Source organism: Dendroctonus ponderosae, unplaced genomic scaffold (assembly GCF_020466585.1).
Source record: "Dendroctonus ponderosae isolate FM_Combo_2020 unplaced genomic scaffold, Dpon_F_20191213v2 Dpon_F_20191213_2, whole genome shotgun sequence".
Classification (NCBI taxonomy): domain Eukaryota; kingdom Metazoa; phylum Arthropoda; class Insecta; order Coleoptera; family Curculionidae; genus Dendroctonus; species Dendroctonus ponderosae.
The window spans coordinates 10,530,606-10,551,438 of NW_026018165.1; the positions used below are offsets into that span (position 1 = coordinate 10,530,606).

At 33.0% G+C, this 20,833-nt stretch overlaps 1 protein-coding gene and 1 long non-coding RNA gene across 2 annotated transcripts in view; one reads left to right on the forward strand and one right to left on the reverse strand.

The window, feature by feature from the left end:
- Positions 1-251: 251 nt before the first annotated feature.
- LOC109539018 (protein drumstick) overlaps positions 252-20,833 on the forward strand; it is a 29,923-nt gene continuing 9,341 nt past the window's right edge. The window contains exon 1 of the mRNA XM_019906529.2: positions 252-523. The gene's annotated coding sequence lies outside the window, so the exon portion shown is untranslated. The remainder of the gene's footprint in view (positions 524-20,833) is intronic.
- LOC125503477 lies at positions 18,412-19,677 on the reverse strand. Its single transcript, XR_007280897.1, has 2 exons — positions 19,513-19,677; positions 18,412-18,715 (listed from the first exon to the last, which is right to left on the reverse strand). It is a non-coding gene; the product is annotated as an uncharacterized LOC125503477 (long non-coding RNA).

Here is a 20,833-nt window from a genome sequence, read left to right on the forward strand (position 1 = left end):
AGTACCTCGTCGGCATCTCTCTCTATCAAGCATCTTCCTCTAATTAGCGCAAACATCACCACACCAATGGTGGCACCGGAATACCAGTGGTAAAACGACTCATTTTAAAAACTTAATCAATAGCCGGTACCACATTCCGGCTCGCTCTGTAGGTACCACCTTCGTTAGGACGAATTTCCCGTGCAGTCGAAACGGCTTCCAGTCTTCACGGGTGCAGCAACTTGGCCTTTATGGCCAATGCTGTTTAGGACTACACGAGCGGTAGGCAGTACCGAACAGAACCCCTTGAGGGGCGAGGAGGACGCGGTGGTACCGTGTTGTAGCGACTTCTTAAGTGAACCATTGAACTACCATTTGTGGATAGGCACAGAAGCTTTTTAGAGCTAAGATCAGTAGTTTTGTAGCTCTCGCTGGTAGAAGAATTATATAGTTTTGAGCATAGTTTTGACTCTTCGTCTGTGTGTTGAGAAGTTTTGAACTTTTTTCCAGTATATCACTGCCAACAGTATCCAGTTAGTTGATGGTAAGTGTTAGCATTTATGTTGTTTAACATGTGATTATTTTTTTGATTGCAACTTTTGAGTCGGTAAACTATAACCCCAGGTGAATCGTTAGAGTGTTTTTCCATAGTTTACCCTATAAAGGCCATTCTATATAACATATCAAATATATCCGTGCGTTTGCTGTACTAAAATAGAACTACATAAGTACCTTAATGTATTGACTCGGCGATTATTGCGATTTACATCATTTCAAGTACGTAGATTTTGGGTAGTTCATTTTTTTAAACCCTTATTGAAACATGACAATAATGATTTTAAAGTTTATAGCAATTAAATTTGACAAGAAAACTAAATAATTCCAGTAAAAGGCCATTTCTTGGAGGAGCAATAATTTAAAATAAAGATTTGAGCGTCAACTTAAAGTCATTATAAGTATAAAAAAATCAGTCCAATCGGCTTAGAACAAGCTTGAGAGCTGGATAATTCGATGGAGTTTTGTGACCAACTAATAAGCAATTAATAAAATCACATTGGTCGTCAAAAGCTGAATTTTATAAACGAAGGAAAACCTCAAATAGTGCATACTTTGAATTTTATGTTATTACTTAGATCTCACAAGTTACTGACTGAAAATCATCAATTATAACTATTCCTTATTCACCACTTAGACTTAATGTATGTAAATGCATTACATAAATATTTTAATCTGTCGCTTTAGAAATATAATTCAGCCGTAGGATTCCACTTAAAGCCGTTCGAACAGGGTAAATGAGTACATTGATTAAATAGCATGGAAAAGAACCATCAAAATTAGATATAGTTTTGATGAAGTCCATTCTAAACTTCTAAAATTTTTGTTGCAAAATCAACAGTGCCTTAAAATTAGTGGAATCAGTAAAGTTCTCCTGGATACCAGGATGACTTTTCGGGAATTTTTTCGGTTCAAAGGGAATTGTGAAAATTAGTATTTCGTATTTTGACTATTAAAATATTGTAATATGGAGCTGAAAAGTTTAGACTGTGATAGATAGGGTGTTAAAGTTTCYAGAAAATGTTGGTATYTTCTCTTTAATTCCTACAGTTTATGAGATATTTTTCTCWAATTTTTAACGTAGGTTAMTGTTGCCTAATAATGCTATTCTATCGGGAAATWCTATTGTCCGACAGCCTAAAAGCCCGAAAAAYACAAGATTATGTTTTTAGTTCGAGGSATTTGCGAAAAAGCAACAAGTTRTTCGGGATATTTTGAAATRCAATAAGATAATTTTGGATGWATGRCTAATAATTGCATAATRCACACAACATACAAAGTTATCCAGTTTTTTTGAGCGAATGAATAAAAAATGTTCTGTGATTTATTTAAAACATAAAATATATTTTTTTACAAGAATTTCATTAAATTTGTTCTCTTCGATACCTCGCGCTGTAGGTATTAGGCGTTTTTAGAAATTTTGAGATTATTGACAGGAACATGTGGTAATTATGGGTGCGGCGTTTGGGAGATTTTAAGAATGAACGAGATCTGACCATTGACAAATTTCACATGGTTGTAAATATACTGTCAACTATGAAGATAGTCTGCATAAACGAAATTTAATTATTGTTTTTGCAGTATTTTCTTGCCTTTTTTCTAATTCGATTCCACCTAATGGGCTTTCTTTTCTTGTGAAATAATGGAAAAGGCACTTTTTCTTCACCTTTTTAAACCTTCACATGTTTAAAAAGAATAACAAAAAAGTGACCATAACACTCGGCTCAATTGATGATCTAAAAGTGAAATCCATTAAACTGTTGATTGCGGAAGTGAATCCCAATAAAAAAAAAGTTGAAATATTTAGTTAAAAAAATTATTAAGTAAGTTTTAGGAGAATTTAAGACCGAACATACTTTTTAAAGGCGGACATCGCGATTTGCTCAGTGCTCCTCATTATTTTAATTAGTATCAAGCACTATTTTAATTTAACTTTCCCATTTTTTTCATATATAGTTATGGTTTCGTGACACTGAAAATAATTGAAACATTTAGTAGCTTTGACCAAAATTAAATGGTGAATTTGTAAAGTTTCATCATCTTTGATTGCCCTGAAGGTGAACCAATTCCTGTCTTATATTTTTTTTAATTTTCGTGATGTCTCGCCATACAATTTTTGATAAAAGTTCGGAATATAAAGTACGCAAATGTTTACCACTTGTTTCAACAAGCATGTAACATTTCTAAATCAGATTCAAGCCGTTAAAAAACGCAAAAAAAATGCTAAACAACTGGCAAAGAAAGATATTACGACATACTTTCCAACCCAGTTCAAGCGCGCTTAATCCTGAGGTGTAACACGGTAGCGACTCGCTAAGCTGCTTTTCGTTCCCTCCATCTGAACCAACCAACCAACTTTCGTCTTTGTCAGTCGCGTAAGACTGTCGCGGACTTTGTTTCTGTCTCGCACTCGACCATTCTTGGAAATTCCAAAAGCTCGAGGTAACAAAGAGGCGTGTAACACCAGTAGTGCAAAGGCGTAAGCTTTCGGGCTTTGAACGGTTCGAAAACAGGTGCTGATGATCGAAACCGCAAGGGATATTTAGATTATTTGGGGATTTATTTTCAATTTTGCCGTCAGATGAAGAGGATTCAAAAGCCATATTTAGCTCTTCAATATATCGGAATTAGCTGATTTTGGTTTATCGCCAAATATTTGCTCTACACCCTTTGCAATACTTAGGTTGCCGCATTAATTACTAGGTTGTGTCTAGTTCTGTTTTCTTGCATATTTTAAACACATTTTATTCTACATATATTAAAATTGCTCGTTTTTATATCAATGATAACATAATGCAGCTGCGCTTATCAACAAATGGTCCAACGTTGAAGCTGAATAAACTTAGTGTAAGCCATCAATAGGTAATCAGTGATTTCTTATTTATTTATCACTTTCTGCTAGGTGATCATTTCGGAAATACTTCTGCGTTTAATTTAATATAAAAAACAGTATTTAACATTTCCAATTTTTTGCAACTGTAATGTTTAAAGTTTGTTTGATATATGTTACAGGAAATGTGCCTGTGTAATTGTGCTAATGGCATACAGCATCTTGTAATGGCTTTTAAATATAATTATGAACGGTTTGAGCTTTGAAGCAATGTCGGAGTACATACGTGACTTCCCAGGTGAATACTTAATTAATTACAAGATGATTTAATGGTCTCGGCTGCCATTAGACTGAGCGAAAGTAAAAAATTAACAAATTACTGTGCTAAAACTAAAAATAGCTGGCTTCAAGTGAACTGAAGTTAATTTACTTAGAAATGATCGAATATTTTGTATATACTGTCTTGCCGCACCTTCAGACGAGACGAATCAGATTGTACAATAAGTTGGAATACTTGGTTTCTTCATATGGAATGCGGTGCTTAATCAAACTGTTGACAGCATTCAAATTACATTCTGTATAAAAATGCATACTGTTTAAAGTGAGCATGTAATTTAATAATTGTTGATTTACACATGTGCGATTTGGAGAATTTACTTTTCAGTTAATAGCATACTTATATCCGACGCTTGATGAATATATTCCCATGTGTATATTAAGTTTCTAATCCCTATTCACTTATCACGGCTTAACAGCTATAATAAAGATCATCCGGGCCGGCCCAAGCTGTCAAAGACACATAAAGTGCACTAATAAAGCTGATAAGTTTCGAGGTTTACAATTATTTGAGATGTAGTAAGTTTACAATTACGTAAGACTTTAATTTTTTCCAAAAATCTGACTTATCACGAATCCATCAGGTGACACGTTACAACCAGTTGTAAATTACTTACGTTGTTCTTTTGTCTATGTGTTCTGCATTCAGATGTTTGTTTAAGATAATACCAGACTTTTGCTTTTTCCGACGGTATGTATTCAAGCTTTATTTTTGGGTCCTGTAAATATTTGCCCACTGATAATCTTCTTTCATAAGCACATACGAGGTCTTGCTGGAATGCCAGAAATCTTATTGTTTGACTTTGAGTTACATGACAATTTTATTCTTTGGCAAATAGTCGAGTCTGATGACCACATATTATGGGGAATTCACCGATCGTTCGACATGCAATACTCATTAATGAGTTGCACGAAAATTATTTCATTGGATACCTTTTAGTAAATGTTTTTGATATTTAAAGCTTCTTTATTGCGTCCCACTAGTGTCTCGGAATGAATGGTGCAGAGTCACAACAGGCTATTTTAATATTTCGATATTCGGTTTATTTTTATCTCACACAGCAATTATAAAACTTTACTTCTCCCATTCTGGTAAAAATCAGATTTTACATTTACCAAAGCGTCAATTATATTAGAAATCCTCTACTTTGAAGCAACTGTTTCATTTAATTGAAATTTCCACGGGACAGCGCCTGCTGCTTAAGATGCAAAGCTTATCTTTTTCCAAATTTGTTTGTCAGACAATGAATAACCTAACTAAAATTGAAAAATGAAGTTTTGGTGGACAGTCCATTAATGTTAGCCCTTCAAAAGAATGCTCTAAAAATCGGTTTATAAGGTTTGTCATCTCTTGCGAACAATCCGACTGACTTTACTGCTTTCTTCTACCGAATTTACATGAAATTTGCTTCGAGTGAGACATAATTTTCATGTTTATTTAAAAACACTTGCAATAATCGACTAATTTTAGGTTTAAGGAACTGAAAGTAACGTTTTTGGTAACATCTTTTTGTTAATAGTTTTTCTTATTCTTTGAATCTGAATCATTCTTCATTAAAGAGGTGAATAAATTGTTTTTCTGTGTGTTTCTGTTCTAGCTGGTGTCTTGTTCATTTTCAAAAGCAATGTACCAGTGACTAAATTGTGCTGATTTTCCATCGATAAGTTAATTAACTTTATATTTTAGCACTGAACATGTTTTATCAACTGGGATATGTAAGACGACCACCTAATTATTTTTTGAAAGCAAAATGTAGACTATTATATTTCAAATAAACATATTCAGTTAAATATGTACAACAAGATACATTTATTTTGTGTGGTCTATGTAGCTTTTATATAAAAAATAAATTAATTACGAAAGCAATTAATACTTTTTCACATCGTTACCACGTATATTGCGAGTGGATTATGTTGTCACTAGGACGGATTATCTAATCCTTTTATGCGCGATAAAATGGTGATGCTGTTCTGTAAAAACATGCAAGATGATCAACTTGCATAATTTTTATGGCATGTTCTATGATAAAAAATACGACAATCTACTTGGCGTATTTTTTTCTAAGTTATGGTAATTTTAACCGCTTTTCCTTTTTTTGTTCATCATCATTTTTAAATTCTTCATTCATTGAATTTAGAAAGTGTTCAGCTCTTTGCATAATTCTGATATTTATTTCAGAACTGATGAAGGGTACTATCGTCATGATCCCAACACACGTTTAACAGCAAACAATAGATACTATGACAAAAAAATAACTACTTATCAAACAGATGAAATTAAAATAAATTTAATGAAAACCTACCTCAAAAGAGAAGATCTCTATTTTAAAATATACCATTACCTATTACAAAGCGTTTCAAGATCAATCTTAATATGAAATTTTGCATTTTTTTTGGTAGCAAACATGCTTAGTAATTATGCAATTTAATATCGGTTTCCCTATTCACACAAACCTTTCGAGTTAAATTGTGGCAAAACTATTTAAAAAAATATTTGAAATCAAATTTCTAGTAGGAAAACTCCCAGGCTTTACGTACTTAGACGATTTCAGTGTCGCTGCTAATTAGATTTATCAGCCAATTAAATCAATTTGCATTCGTAACGTATGGTAATTTATCCATATCACTGACCAAAATAATTTATTATCAACTACTTTCGATCCTTAGATAAATTCTAGGTCGATATTAATGAATGATTTATTTAACACATTAATTCATAATCGTGTTCATTTATTAGAATAATCAATGGAAAAATTCAAGTCGATTCATCGCATTTCACAATATTTATCTCACACATTTGCATGCACAAATGTTTTATTTCCTTTTGTGTGGTGGCAATGCAAGGTTGTTATCGGCTACATTGTAATTATTTATGAAATTATGCACAATAATTACGAAAACACGTTACTTGCTAAATTTGAATATGTAGAAGGGTAAGCGCTAACATGCAATTAAATTTAACATGTTTCGACAGCAACAACAATAAATTGTGTAGTGTTGCATTTTTGAAGCGGCTGATAGCATTTACAATAATCATCTGCTGATTATCATTAACACCGACTGAAAGTGATGAATATGTAATGCAAGTAAAGTGGAACGGGTTTGGATCGTGATGCTCAATCAGATCCAGAATAGGAATGATATAAAAACGTTTGTGCTTAATTTATCAGCAATCATTTTAAGATGTTTTTGATATAACGAAATTTTTTTAATTTGACCAACTCAATTTGAAATAAAACTCCAGTTGAACTTTATCATAATACCTAAAATCGCAAATAACTAAACTTTTTGGCCCATATTTGGTGTTGTGATCTTAATCAAAAACCGTTCCACCAAAGAATTTCTGTTGTGTTTTTACTAATATGTTAGTATCTCAGTTTCGATTGCATTTTTTCTTAATTCCAATTGTTTTTTTTATAAATCTTTCTTTATATCTCTAGCCTAACAAAGCAAAGACCATAGCCACATGTCTTGCAGCTATAAAGGTTTTCTATCTCATTATAAGGTCCGTTTATTCTTCTTTACTCCATCCAGGACGTCCAACGAACCATCTAGAAATATGGACACTTCTTGTACAATGGCAATCGAGAAAGGTTTATTCGGAGGTTAGCAGAAGTTTTAAGTTGTCTGTGAAGAGTATTCCGTAAATTTTTTTAAGCAGCGTATTTATATTCAAATCTAACAAGCTTTGCAAAATTGCAAAATAGCGACTGCTTTCCAAAATTTCCTAATTTGTAAATATTTTATTTTCGGTTAGTTAAAGAGAGTTTTCAGTTAGTTAAGAAAATCGAAAGAGAATTATTATTCTCCATATACTTTTAGAGAAGCAGCAGAACATATATAAAACGTGTAGAAAAAATTGATATAAATTTCAAGTTCAGCTTCGGTTCATGTTAAATGCTACGAATCAAATGGGAGTGGAAGGAATCAACAACTCGTCAATCATCTTACTAAAATAAAAACGTTTCCCACATTACCAATGGATATGATTAAAAATTCAAATGAAATCCTACGCACAACCACTACCGAAAAAATAACCGGAGGTAGGATAAACCAATTTCAGATTTTCAACTGTAAACCGAATACAGACCAATAGCCAATTAAACTATTATTACTATTTTATGCAAAATATAATTTAAAAATTGATTCATAAATTACATCTGACGTCCATTAAGGAGCTTTTTCGGTGAAATTATGTAGTGGTTCACTAAAAGAAGTTGCATTAATGACGGCCCACGCACTTTTCGATACAACCTGTAACACCATGTGATTTTTTTCTATGCATTATTCATGCTATTTACCTTATGTTTGCGCTGTTCGGTATATTAATTGAGACCATTACGGTGTCATTAGCACATTCGTAACTTGTTTGAGTAGTTGACGTACTCGTATATCAGAGTTCAAATACATACATAATGTAATTGCGTCACGAAATTGATGCCCCACATTCAGTTGAGCATAAAAATTTAATGCGAAGAAGAAGGTTACGCTGGAGGTAATTTGTTTGAAAACTGAATTTACATGAATAAAAGTTTACCTTCTGGTTGACACAATGAAAAAGGGCTCCCATAAAATAAGCATAAATAACTACCATTAAATATTTCCGAAGGTTGATAGCTTGCGAGAAGCAAACCGGACTACTCAGAGGTTAAAACATGTACTTTTTAATGGGACGGCAAGATTCATGGTTCATCCGGCTCGAAGGACCACAAAAATTAGGTTTTAGAGGAGTTCTGATTTATCTCATTAAATTTGCGACTACTTTTTGATAGATAGGAGCAAGATACTGTTGATCTAATTAAGCTAAACTCAAGAGACTTTGTTGCTAAACTGAAAAAAAATTACTACAAAGGAAACAAAATTATTTGTCATTACATATTTTACGAGTTAAATAAAGAGATTTTGTTATAAAATAGTAAAATATTAGGAGTACGTGACATCTAAACTTAAAAAGAGACGGTAGTTAGTGAACACTGAGACGGAGAAAAAAGTGTGATACTATTATTGCTTTGGATATAATTATTGATTTATTGGCAATCCAGGTCGAATGACCACTATTTTTCTTTGAAATATTTGAATTATTCAGTTTACCTTCTTTATCATTAAAATTGAAAAGTTTATTTTACTTAGGTTGCACTAGAAATAAACTGGAGTTCAAGTGATTGACAACTTTCAGATATAAAAATGTGCCTTCTAGTTGACATAGTAAGAATACTTCCAAAACTTTTAATTTTACGAGTTAAACATTTTCGAAAGAACATAGCTTTGGAGAATTAAATTGGATAGGTAGTTAAATAGTAAAGATACGAACTATAAATGCTTGTTATTAAGAGAACTAGAAGAATTGATATTAGATTCATTTTGGAATTTCATTATCTTAGAAACAAATTTAAATTTGCACTAAAAATTTTCTCAAAAAGTAAAACACTAAAATCTTGCAAACCAAACGAAACTCAGACAAAACTTTTCTTGCACTGAAAATATTAAAGGAAGTTTCGAAAGATTAAAACAGTTTACGAGAAGTTTTACTTATTAAAGGTTTATGTTTCAAAATTAAGAAATATTATGTTAATAAATCGATGTTTGGTCATCATACGATGTCAGATGTATAATAAATCGAATTCATGGAAAATATATTACCCAATTTTTTGAGTAAATAAGCCACATCGGCTATATTCGTATATAATGGACTGTCTTGAAATTGGACACTTTGAATAGATATTTATAACTTTTTTCTGAAAATTAAAAAGTGATAATAAACAAATTAGAAACTAATACAAACAGAAACTCATTTCAACGTTTGGGAGTAACAGCAGGTTCGAATGAAACTATAGTAAAAAAGTACGAAAATTATGAAAATGCTAATAGAAAGTATACAAATAAGTATGCATGTCTTTTAAGCGTTATCCGGTGCGAAGAACCATAAATATTCGCTCCTCGTGCTGCTTTCAAAGCCCTCTGGTTTGAAAGCCCCAATTTTTCAGCGATTAACAACTCTTGGGAAACATAGTTTCTACTTCGAATGTATTATATTTTAATAGAAAGCCCAGTCAATACTAATTGAAAGCTGCGTTGTCAAGTAATAATAAGGTGACCAATTCAGGTGCTTAAACTTCGATTTAAACGGAGCCGAGTACTAGATTCAATTCGCATAAACATCTCGCATATAAAACCATAAAAACTAAAGGTATATCAGGTTTCCTACCGTTTCCATCCGAAATAAAACGTCTATAGACAAAGACACCGACACAGGTATCCTCGTTTTCGAGAAATAATAATAGTAGTGTTAATAAAAATTCTTCGAGGTCGAACAAACAACGCGATGTTGATGACCAATCCACCTATCTTTCCGAATGATTTTTTAATTAGTTTTTGTAGACGGGTCCCGCCCACCATTATTCCTAAACACATCATATTAAATTTGGGCGATTATCGTTTATAAAAAATATAATGTCACTATTTGGTTTATTATTGATTTCTTCTGATTGCAGGGTGTAATTTGTTTGAGGGTTAATAGATGGTTGCATGGGACTTTATTGTGAGAATTCAATCAGTTGACGGTGTAGAAGATTGAACGAATTTTACTCGACTCGGCCGTATTATAGAATTTATCAATTTGCAATCGGTCAGCAATGATTTAAGACTTCAACTAATTTGTAATTTATCGGGTTTTGGAATAAATTTGTTAAACAGAGCTGCATTTAGATTGTCATGTGCGAAAATAAATCGGTATGCTATTGCTATTTTTTAGTATCAATTTTAATTAGAGCTAAACTATTGCGGATCAATTAGGGAATCAGATCTAAAAGCCCAAATTTTGTTGCATGGCTTTTAAGAGAACTAACACGGCATTATGTTTTCTTAAAGTATGAAAGCTTATGTATAAAATAGGTGAAGTAGCCATTAATATTATTTTCACGTTTTTTTCACGTCATTGCAAAATACGGCATTTTGCGGAAAATACAGGTTAAGAAACGGGGATTGTTTTAAGACAAGATAAATAATTGTTAAATTTGCTTCACCATTATGTCAAGTGAAAGTTGATTAGCAACAAAAGGTTTCAGAAAAATTGATTGTTAGTCATATTAAAGTTCCTCTAAACTATAGGGAATTACTCTTTGGATCGCTTTTATTCCGACTAGCTCCTTCCATGCAATGGGAGTGCAATTTGTCTTCCTGTCATTTTTTTTTAATTCTATGTTGGAATATACCTAGTTATTCATCTTCCATTTTCTTCATAGTTATTTTTGCAATCGATTATAAATTTTTGTCCATCAGCTTTTAAGTGCTCCAAATTACTAATAACAAGAAGTTTGTTTGCTTTACTGCTATTGTTGATTTTGTCTAGTAAATATTCTGGTTAAAGAAATTTATTTTTCCAGAATAGTTGTTAGTATTTTAAGTGAAATTAGGAGAAACTTTTGTTTCAAATCTGAAGTGCTTTCACGTTTATTTGTCAGTAACATAATTTCAACGAATAAAAGAAATAACCATTGAATGTATTTGAACAGTACAAATTTACTACGCAAAAATTATGAGATTTTCAAAATATCTATTTGAGCTCGGGATCTCCAGGAATACTCTGATGACCCAGAAACGCGTTTTTGATTTTTTTAAAATAAGTCGTCACTTTCTTTCAATTTTTTGAGTTAGCAACATAATCTTTTTGAATATTTCAGATTTTCCTAAAGGAAATACATTTTCTTCTTTTAATTGGCAGTAGTAATTCTCTTATGAACACGTTTTCTGGAATTCTCAGCCCAACTTGGACGCAAAATCATTAGTCATTTTTCTTGCAAATCTAACAATATTTTCGAAATTGTGTTTAAAACAGTAAATCAAAGTTTTCAAAGTTAAGGCAAGATGATTGTATTGCCGGAATTAAATATATTTTTATTGTCTCATATCAAGAAACATTCCAGGTCTGCTTTATTTGCCTTTCCTTTATATTACCAAAGATAAAACAAACTAGAAACAAGCTATTTTTTACGTCGAATTGTAATAGTCTAAATATTGAAGACAATGTTTATAAAAAAAGTTAAGGTGTTGAAATTCTTTTTACCTATTTCTTCTTAATCAATTGACATCTAGGGATAATTTTCTATTATGTTTCTCTATCAATGTAGAGTGCAAAAATCCTTCGTGGAAATCTGTGAAAAAATTCTATAGGTCAATAACCAATAAATGTAGCCTTTCACAACTATTAAGAATATAAACTTAAAATAGTGACCTTCCAAAACTTAAACCACTTAATGTTTTACTTGTAACCTCCATTTGCTCGATAGCAATAAGTGCAGCCTACATAATTGGATCACGACCCCAGTAGTACCCCGTATTGGTAAGAACCTGCCAACAGCTACCACGCACCAAATGCGTCTCACCAACCACACGTGGTCGTTTAATTGGTATCGGAGGTACCCGGTAGCTCGTCGGCAATTGTTTCACCAATACCATGATCGCGGTACCCCACTACGTGATCGCGTAACCAGTAGCAAAGCGACGGGGTTCCGCGTATTTCGGTAGTCCAACCGAAGTCGAGCACCTTTGGGTGGTACTTACGAAGCCAATGTAAACATGTAGTTGACTTTCAGTTAGCATCAGATTTAAACTGTGTGATAATATTAATATTATTGACGCTTTATAGCCAATGAGTCACATGTTATGAATACGAACTTTTCTGGAATTTTAATAAATATGCAGTGTTCAGTTTACTTATGTTCATTTAGCTTTGTGATATCGCATTTGAGGATTTAAAATATCCTGAATTTGATACAGTACCTTCATACAATACTTTTTTATTTTTTAGAGTGTGCGAAATCAAATCATTTTACTACGTATGTGAGTGGTTAGGGCGGTAAAGAAACGGTTGATTAGAAAATCCATCCAATGCCCATCTTGAATATTATTGAATTTCTTTTCAAACAGTTTTGTTGTAATCTTACATTTTTATGTAATACGCACTTGAGGCATTAGTGCAAATGAAATGCCAAGCACCACTAGGTTCCACCTACTTCAGAAGAGTTAACATAAAGGTGGATTGATCATCTTCCATACGTACACTAGACGCAATAGCGATGTTTTATTACTTGTAAACCTTTTTGAAGTCCATATTACTTTCAACATAACTTATTACGACTTTTTAGTTAATTGATTTAGTAAGTAAAATTTAGCTTTTGAAATAACCCAAACTTTGATACTGAGTTATTTGTTATTTAATGTTAAATCACTGATAAAAAGTCTGATCATTGTATGTAAATACCAGGTAAAAGATGCATAGTAAGTACGATTTACGGACGAAAATTTACAGAAACAGCGTTAGTTGTTGCCCTAGGTACCTACCACAAAGATGTGAAATAGATTTTTACCAATCCAGTTTTCCAAAGTATCCCTGTGTTGTGAGTGAATATTTTCAAAACGCCTAAAATGATTTCAACCTTTAACAGCAAAAGCTTCTCTTGTTTAGAACACAATAATTTAGACAAATATTTGCCATTTTCTAATAGATATCAGAGCTGGAACAAAACCGACTAAAAATTCTCATATTTTTTTAAAGTTCTTACAACGACATTATCAGTATTTTGCTTTCGAGAACCCAGCGTCAACTATTCTTTTGGAAATACGGTCCTTTTTTTATTAGTAGATATATTTAGAAATCTCTATACTTGCTGAAGTGAACGATGGAAACGAGTTGTGTTTTATTTACTTTTGATAAGTTTTCTAAACTAGCAGCCATACATTTTTGAACCCCGAACTGCGCCTGCTGGTACTCCCTCTCGCTTGTAGGAGGCTTCTTGAATATTTTTTTGAAATTGATTTATTCGTCAACAGTTGTCTGCACTTGTGCATTAAATTTCTATGATTAATTTAAAGTTTTAAAGTTGTATGTAAAACATGTTAATACAGGTAGGTAAGAGGTAAAACAAACCCAAACAAACTAATTGTTCATATTTTATAATATCGTTGAATTCAGAATGAAAATGGATATTGGATTTAGATAATAAACAAGCACGAGCGTGTTTTAATAATGTTTTTTCAAGCTTTGGTGTTGATATAAAAAATGACGTTAAAATTGGAAACTTTTGTGTCTTCATCAGAAAATTTGTCACAAAGGTTTCAAAACGCCACTTTATTAGCTTTTCAACTGCTCAACTTTTTCGCCATTAGACCACCTTCGAATCATTTACGGTTCCGGTAGTCCCATACTTGCCCTTGCTATACTTATTAGCTCGCTCACCTCCCAACTAAATATTATTTACTTTTATTTAAATTAATTTTTTCTTCCACTTATTGTGAATAAATAAAACAAATGCGCACCCTTTTTTTCTCTCACAAGATGCAACTGATACCTAATCAATTCAATTGCGCTACTCAATACAATTGAGTATTCACATAAATAAACATTCTTGACTTTTAAATGCTTCAACGAACGTAGGTATATCGTGGACAGATTCCGTCATCGATGGAATCAATCAATGTCATTCGCGTCCCGCCGACAACCCAGATTCGGATCCAGGTGACTTGTAAAGCAAATTGAATAAGAGGAGCGATCACATTTGAATAAATTCAATTAAAAGGCCGTAACCTAATAAAGAATTTGTAGCATCACCACCCCGCCCCTGGGAAGTAACATTTCATCTTGCAAAGGGCAAAGTACCAGAGGCCGCACCCTGAAACATCGCAGTAATGTCACCGGGCGAAATAACATATATTTATGCTAATAAAGCTTACGGTTGATGGTCCGCCTCTCCATTGTATACGGCCTATTGATATTCACTATTGTTTAAATATCGCGCGCTTCGATCGTTTTTTCCCCTGTTTTGTTTTTCGTCGTTGTTTCGTCGATACTGCTGTGTATCATCGTAGGAGGCGACGCGAAATGTAATTACCCAGTGTATACAGGGTCGTTGCATAATGTTGACCTGGGACGCGTCTTGTGGGTGTGCCTGTTTGTACATGAAATTTTAATAATCGGGTCACAATTCGTGTTTTTTACTTTCACTATGTTGTCGCGAATTCCGGTTTTACATACACTCAATAACCAATCAGTAATGCACACAAATTACTCTTGTCTCAGACACCCTGTTTAAATCTTATTGTTAAGTGGGCAGAATCAATTGGAAGTAGCCATTCAAGGAACCAACAATGATAACAATTCGTTGTTTTTTATGCAATATCTTATAAACAAGTTCATTGTTTTTAAGCTAACATAACTACGGGAGATACGTATCTCATCTTAATATGATTATGTGAAGAACATCTCCCTTAAAATTGCTCCAAACACTTACTTTGTCAGATTCGAATAGAACTGCTTTAAACTATTCAAATTTCTTCCTCATTCTTCACCGAATCATATCAAATATACTAAGCTTCTTTTGTTATACCTAACTTACCTCACAATTAACATTCAATAAACAGTTAACCATTTTTGCAAATTTTACAACATAAGAAGTATTTTTAACTTCTAAATTGGCACAAACGGCAAGGAAAAACTGATTTGAATGATTTTAATATTAAAAACCGAGCTAAAGGCATTCATGCAGTGCTCAAAGAGATTGTTCAAGGAATTGAAGTCTCGCAAGTGTGAAAGCGCATCCATCCAAATAAATCTCACTCAAAAACATTTTTGTTGTATTTTTTATTTCATAAATGTGTCTTCTATACTGGAATTATGAATTAATGGGTAAATGTGAATGCTTATTAAAAAGAAAAGACAAACATTAACAACAAATAGAACTAAATGCAATTGAATAGTCATTATTGGCTAGTTAAAATGTAAATCATTACTTAAATAAAGGACGGACCTCAACTTGAACATAAAAGGAAAACATATTGCCAGTCTTCGAGTTGATTTAGAATTACTCGTCGTGTGTATCTTTTACAGTTAATGTTTCTTCAATGACCAATAACAAGCACCAACATATTTTAACATCCAGTTAACTCTTTATACCGTTGCACCTAGCAAAAAAATTATTATTAAAAATTATTTCGGTCAAGTTTTATTCGATAAACCAGTTATCTGCTTCGGACTGTAAATGTAACAGCTGCTGCAACATAATTTTTTATATTGACAGCAAAATTAAACATGTTCTTTGTGGAGCACTTCGCGTGTCCCAATTAATTTATTTCGAAAGTATTAACCCCAGAGCATTGAAGAGTGCAGATGTAATTTACCCTAAATATGAAACACATGTAAATTGTTCTAATTTGAAAATGAAATGCATTTCAACATGCAGAGTAAATATAAAGTGCTTAACAATTGGCTTGGGCCCCGAATTGATCAACTTTAATTTTTAAATCTCAACAATGGTAGCAAAATACTGTCTGTTCACCAACCCTCACAAGAAATTTACGAATCGAGAACGAGTATTAGTTGGTAAAGTCGTCAATAATGTTGCTTTTATAGTTCTAACGGTTTATGTACAAAATACATAGACATCAAGAGACGTTTGTAAGTAAAATATTTGATACAAAATCGCTGTCGAAATGTATAGCTTTTTCACAATCTGCCGTTTGCTTTTGAGGATTTTAGAGGAATTCGAGCAATAACTTATTTTATATGAAGCTCACTGTTTTATCCATTTTGAAATTTCGGAGATCTCGGCGATAACAAAATGCAATTTAGGAAATAAAAAAATGAAAAAGAAAACATACGTATTTCGCATTTATCGCAAGACGATATAATTACAACAAAGTTTAAAAGGTTTCACCCCGGATGGGGAGTTGGATCGCGATGTAAACAAATCAAGTAAACATGTTTGAAAAAATGATAGAGAAATATCGAGTTTCAAAATAATTTTTTAAAGCGTTTAGGTAATCAATAATATCAATAACAAATTTGCTACAAACTTAACACTCACCTTTAAGTAATTTCTCATTTAACCACATATCACTATAAATAAGTAAGTTCACTTAAACATAAGCAAACAATAGTAATTTTGTAAAATTGTAAAGAACTGAATGTTTTTCACGAAAAATAAGTTTCATTGTATGCCACCACAAGCTACCTGATTATTTTATACAGATAATTTCATAATGTACTCACACCTGAAGATAACAAATGCATTGACATTTAGGCGGTTGCACTTAATTAGATTCATTTATTACAGCAACCAGAAGTCATATGAATATGAAAAAGGTCAGAGGAACCGACGAAGAATTAACATTTGTTACAGAACCAGAAATGAATTACTATTTAAATGCATACACTTTGACGGTGATTAGTTTGGGTTTCCATCTAGATGCTAGTTGGGTAACAGTTGCAACATTGCTGTTATTGCAATGTAGGTGTGGGTGATTACTATTTTGTTTCCTATAATAGGATTTTATATTTTTAAAAGCCCACTATCCCACGTATTATACAGAGTGATTAAAAATTATGGGAACGATTTTATTGGTATTGTTTATGGCGGCAGTGGAAGTAATTTTAAGTCTGTTATGTGCAAAGACGCATTTAATTTTAATTTGTATACACTTGTTCAAACGTCGCATAAACTACATGCGGATTCGAGTGAAAACCGTGACAGTCGTTTTGGACGAGTTCAAATGCCACTGTAATTCTTGCCATCAAGTTTTGCTCTGTTAACACTTGCGTGTCGTAAACGCTATACTTTACGAGTCCCTTCAATAAATGCAGAAGCGAAATTTGCTATTGAACGCTTTTAAAAAGTTGTACCAGGAAAGTTGTATGTAATACCCGTAGATAAGCCCTGCTAGACGAGGCAAATTAGGCAGCAGGTATGAGCCAGCAAACTGGTCATTAAGAATACCAGCCTACACGTTAACAAACGTATATTGCTGTTGACTTCCAGCAAGTATTCTGCGTGGATGTTCTCTGGCCCAAACATGGTTATTCCTTCTGTTGAATATTCCATCTGATCTGAAACTGGATTCGTCCGTTTATAAAATAAATCGGGATCTTCACCAATCGGATGAATAAACCACTGACGTTCGCAGGAAATCACGGCAGGATAAAAAGTGCTTCAAGAGCCATGACTTGAACATAAACCTCAAGATCAATCATTGTTAAAATTCTATGTTTTTTCCGTACTGTGGTAGAGGGTGAATATTGGAACACTGACTTCTGCAATTGGAAAGACTCTGGAAGCCTCTAAAATTTGAGTATCTATATCAAAGGATGCTGAGAATGTCTTGGATGCAGAGGGTGATCAAAGAGGAAGTCTGCACCACATGGGGTCGACCCGCGAGATCTTTTAAACCGTAACCCATTTGGTGAAATGTTACTAATAAAGAATGTGGTGACCTTTTTTTGTTAGGTGTTAAAATTCCAGTCCTGGGCCTCGCAAAGCTTCAATCCGCCCCTAAAATTGTCCAAATTTCGAACACTCGAATCAACAAAACATCAGCGAAAAATGCTCTAAAAGTTCAGATATGTATGTTCAATAAAGAAGAGTGCGCCCTAATTGTCAACATTTCAAATTTCACTTATGGCTAAGATAATTTTTCGTAGTTGCGGGACACATTTTGCGTCGCGTTTGTCGATAATAAATTTCTGAGAAACGAAAAATTATCTACAAGTTTAGAGTTGTGCGTTCAGTAAAGAAAAGTGCGCTCTTAATGGCATCAACATTTCTTCAAACCTTCAAAAATTAATTCAAATCGCATTCAAACCTGAATTTTGCGCGCTTCTGAACTGTTGATTTGAAAATAAAAGCTTTTACTCAAGTATGGATTCTTCAATTAAAAATTCCAACTTATATATGTAAGTCCATTGTAATCCACCTAAATGTAACCCAACAAAAGATTTACATTATGTAGAAAACGTTTTTTTTAAGGAAATTTTGGCGTAAACTTGTACCTGAATGTTTGATATTCAATGTATTTGTTTCGGTTTTCATTAAGGGTTCGTCCCTCTTTGGATAATTCCGATGTAACATAAATGTGGAAATTATCCCTTTTGTCAGTCGTAATTTCTATCTGGTGTTTATTCATCTTTTCATTTCTGTCCTCTATTTCTATCTTCAAATAGAAGACTGATTTCGTCTGCCTTACCAGAGTCTGATTCATTCAGTCAGCAAAACATGAAAAAAAAAACATGAAAAACTATGATAATCATTTCTCAAAAATTTTGGCATGTATATTTTCCTTATCTAACTGCCTGTCACAGGATCGTTTTAAAAATTTGTTTTTGCCAAACATGTTTTGGATATTTCGTATTTGGTCATCAAAACTGCTTTGAATTTACAAGATACTTATTGCCGAATATGTTCGGATAAAAATGCATTGATGCGTCCATCGATAAACATCAAAAATTTAAATATTTCTATGCATCGACCAACCATAACCAGAATACTAAGGCCCCGTTGTACAACGAACCTTAAGCTTGGGTTAAGTTCAACTCTCAGTTGCCGTTGAATTAGAGTTTGAAGGTAAATTTGGCTCGTACGTTCAATGTTGACGAATTTGCCTTTCTAGTTCAAGTTCAGATTGAGTCCATATGAACCAAGCCAAAACGTCCATTCGACAACCGGGCCCTAATTATTTTGCTTCACTAAATTGAATAATATTTATATGTTGCAGTTCATTTACGAATTAAACATTATCTGACTTTTGATGCAACTTTTAGTCATAATAATGTTCGAATCCTTCCAATATAAAACGTTATTCTTCAAGTTAGGGATGAGTTTAATGTTTTCGTTCCGTTAAAGTAACAGTTCCCTTTCCATAACAAAAACCCGTTCACCGCGAATATTGTTTGTTGTCGAACGCTATGCAATGATAATAAATAAATAAAATAAATCCCTTAAATTTAAATTGGCTTAGGAAAATTTCTTGATCATTGATGGTGAACTTACTGATAGTTGGTGACGTACAAAGCTCTTGAAAACAACAAAAAAGACCTCATATGCCGTCAATTGTACAACAATGGTCGACGTTCCAGCATCAGATACAACACCAAAAATTCCTGGTCGAATGAAATATCGAAAAAGCAGCACAATAAAAACCATGTTCGAATAATGCCAGTGCCGTCAAAAATGACAACAATTATTACATTATGCTAATAGAACGATGACTTGCGAATCACCAATCACTCCATCTCACTCAGCCAGTCAATTTATCGTGTTTTCAACAAGGATAAAAGAGGTATTGAAATCTTGAACCGATCCTAATCTGATCATATAGGAAAGTCCGATTCTCACCTTCTTCAACAAACGGACTTAGACAGGGACAAAACCCCATCTAGATCTAGATAGATTGAACGCGAAAGAATCGAATGGGTGTTGACTAGCGAGGCAGTTGATAAAATTATGATAAATTGTGGGCTTTAGCAAAGAGAGGTTCAAAGAGGTCCCACTATTGTCTATGGAATTCTCCTACTGGGAAAGATGCCATTGGCACCCATGGGGATCGTTAATGGCCTAACAATTCTCAGCTGACTAATGATTTATCTATCTGCATGAAAACTGTATAAATAGAATTAATATGAACATTATGCAAATGACAAATACAATGCTAATGCCTAGATACCACTGAAATTACTCAACCTCTTTGTTCGCTTCATCACTTTCATCAAGTTGCGCTATTTTCAGTTTCAATAGCGCATTTTTAAACATTTATCAGTGCATAGTAAAGGCACACCTATTATTGAAAACAAGAAGCTTTCATATTGGAAGACGCGCCTTCGTAATTGACCTTTACCTAGTAGGTATGCTTAGGTACAGGAAAAAGGATCGTTGATTACTTTTATTCCAGGTACATGCTTATCGCATCTTAAATATAGATATGCGATTGGAAAGAACCAAATTAACTAAATTAGTTATGGCTTACCTAGAACTATATCCAGTAGAAGCAGATTTTCTGAAATCATTTTTTTATATTCGCACAACGTCAGGATCCAAATGAATCTTTAAAACTTTTCATGTATTTGAGTTTGGTAATACTTTGCATTCATGTTAAACGTAAAGATTCATAAATAATCACATTGCTTTTGATTTTTGTTTAATTAGCGCATCAAATATAATAGAAAAAATACCACATTTATTATAGCTATTGTTATCAAAAGATTGCCAGGATAGATTATTATTTTATGCAAGTTAATTCATATTTATATGCAAAATCGATAAAACAAAACCAGTTCACAAATTAATATTATTGTTTAGGTATGAGCAATAAATG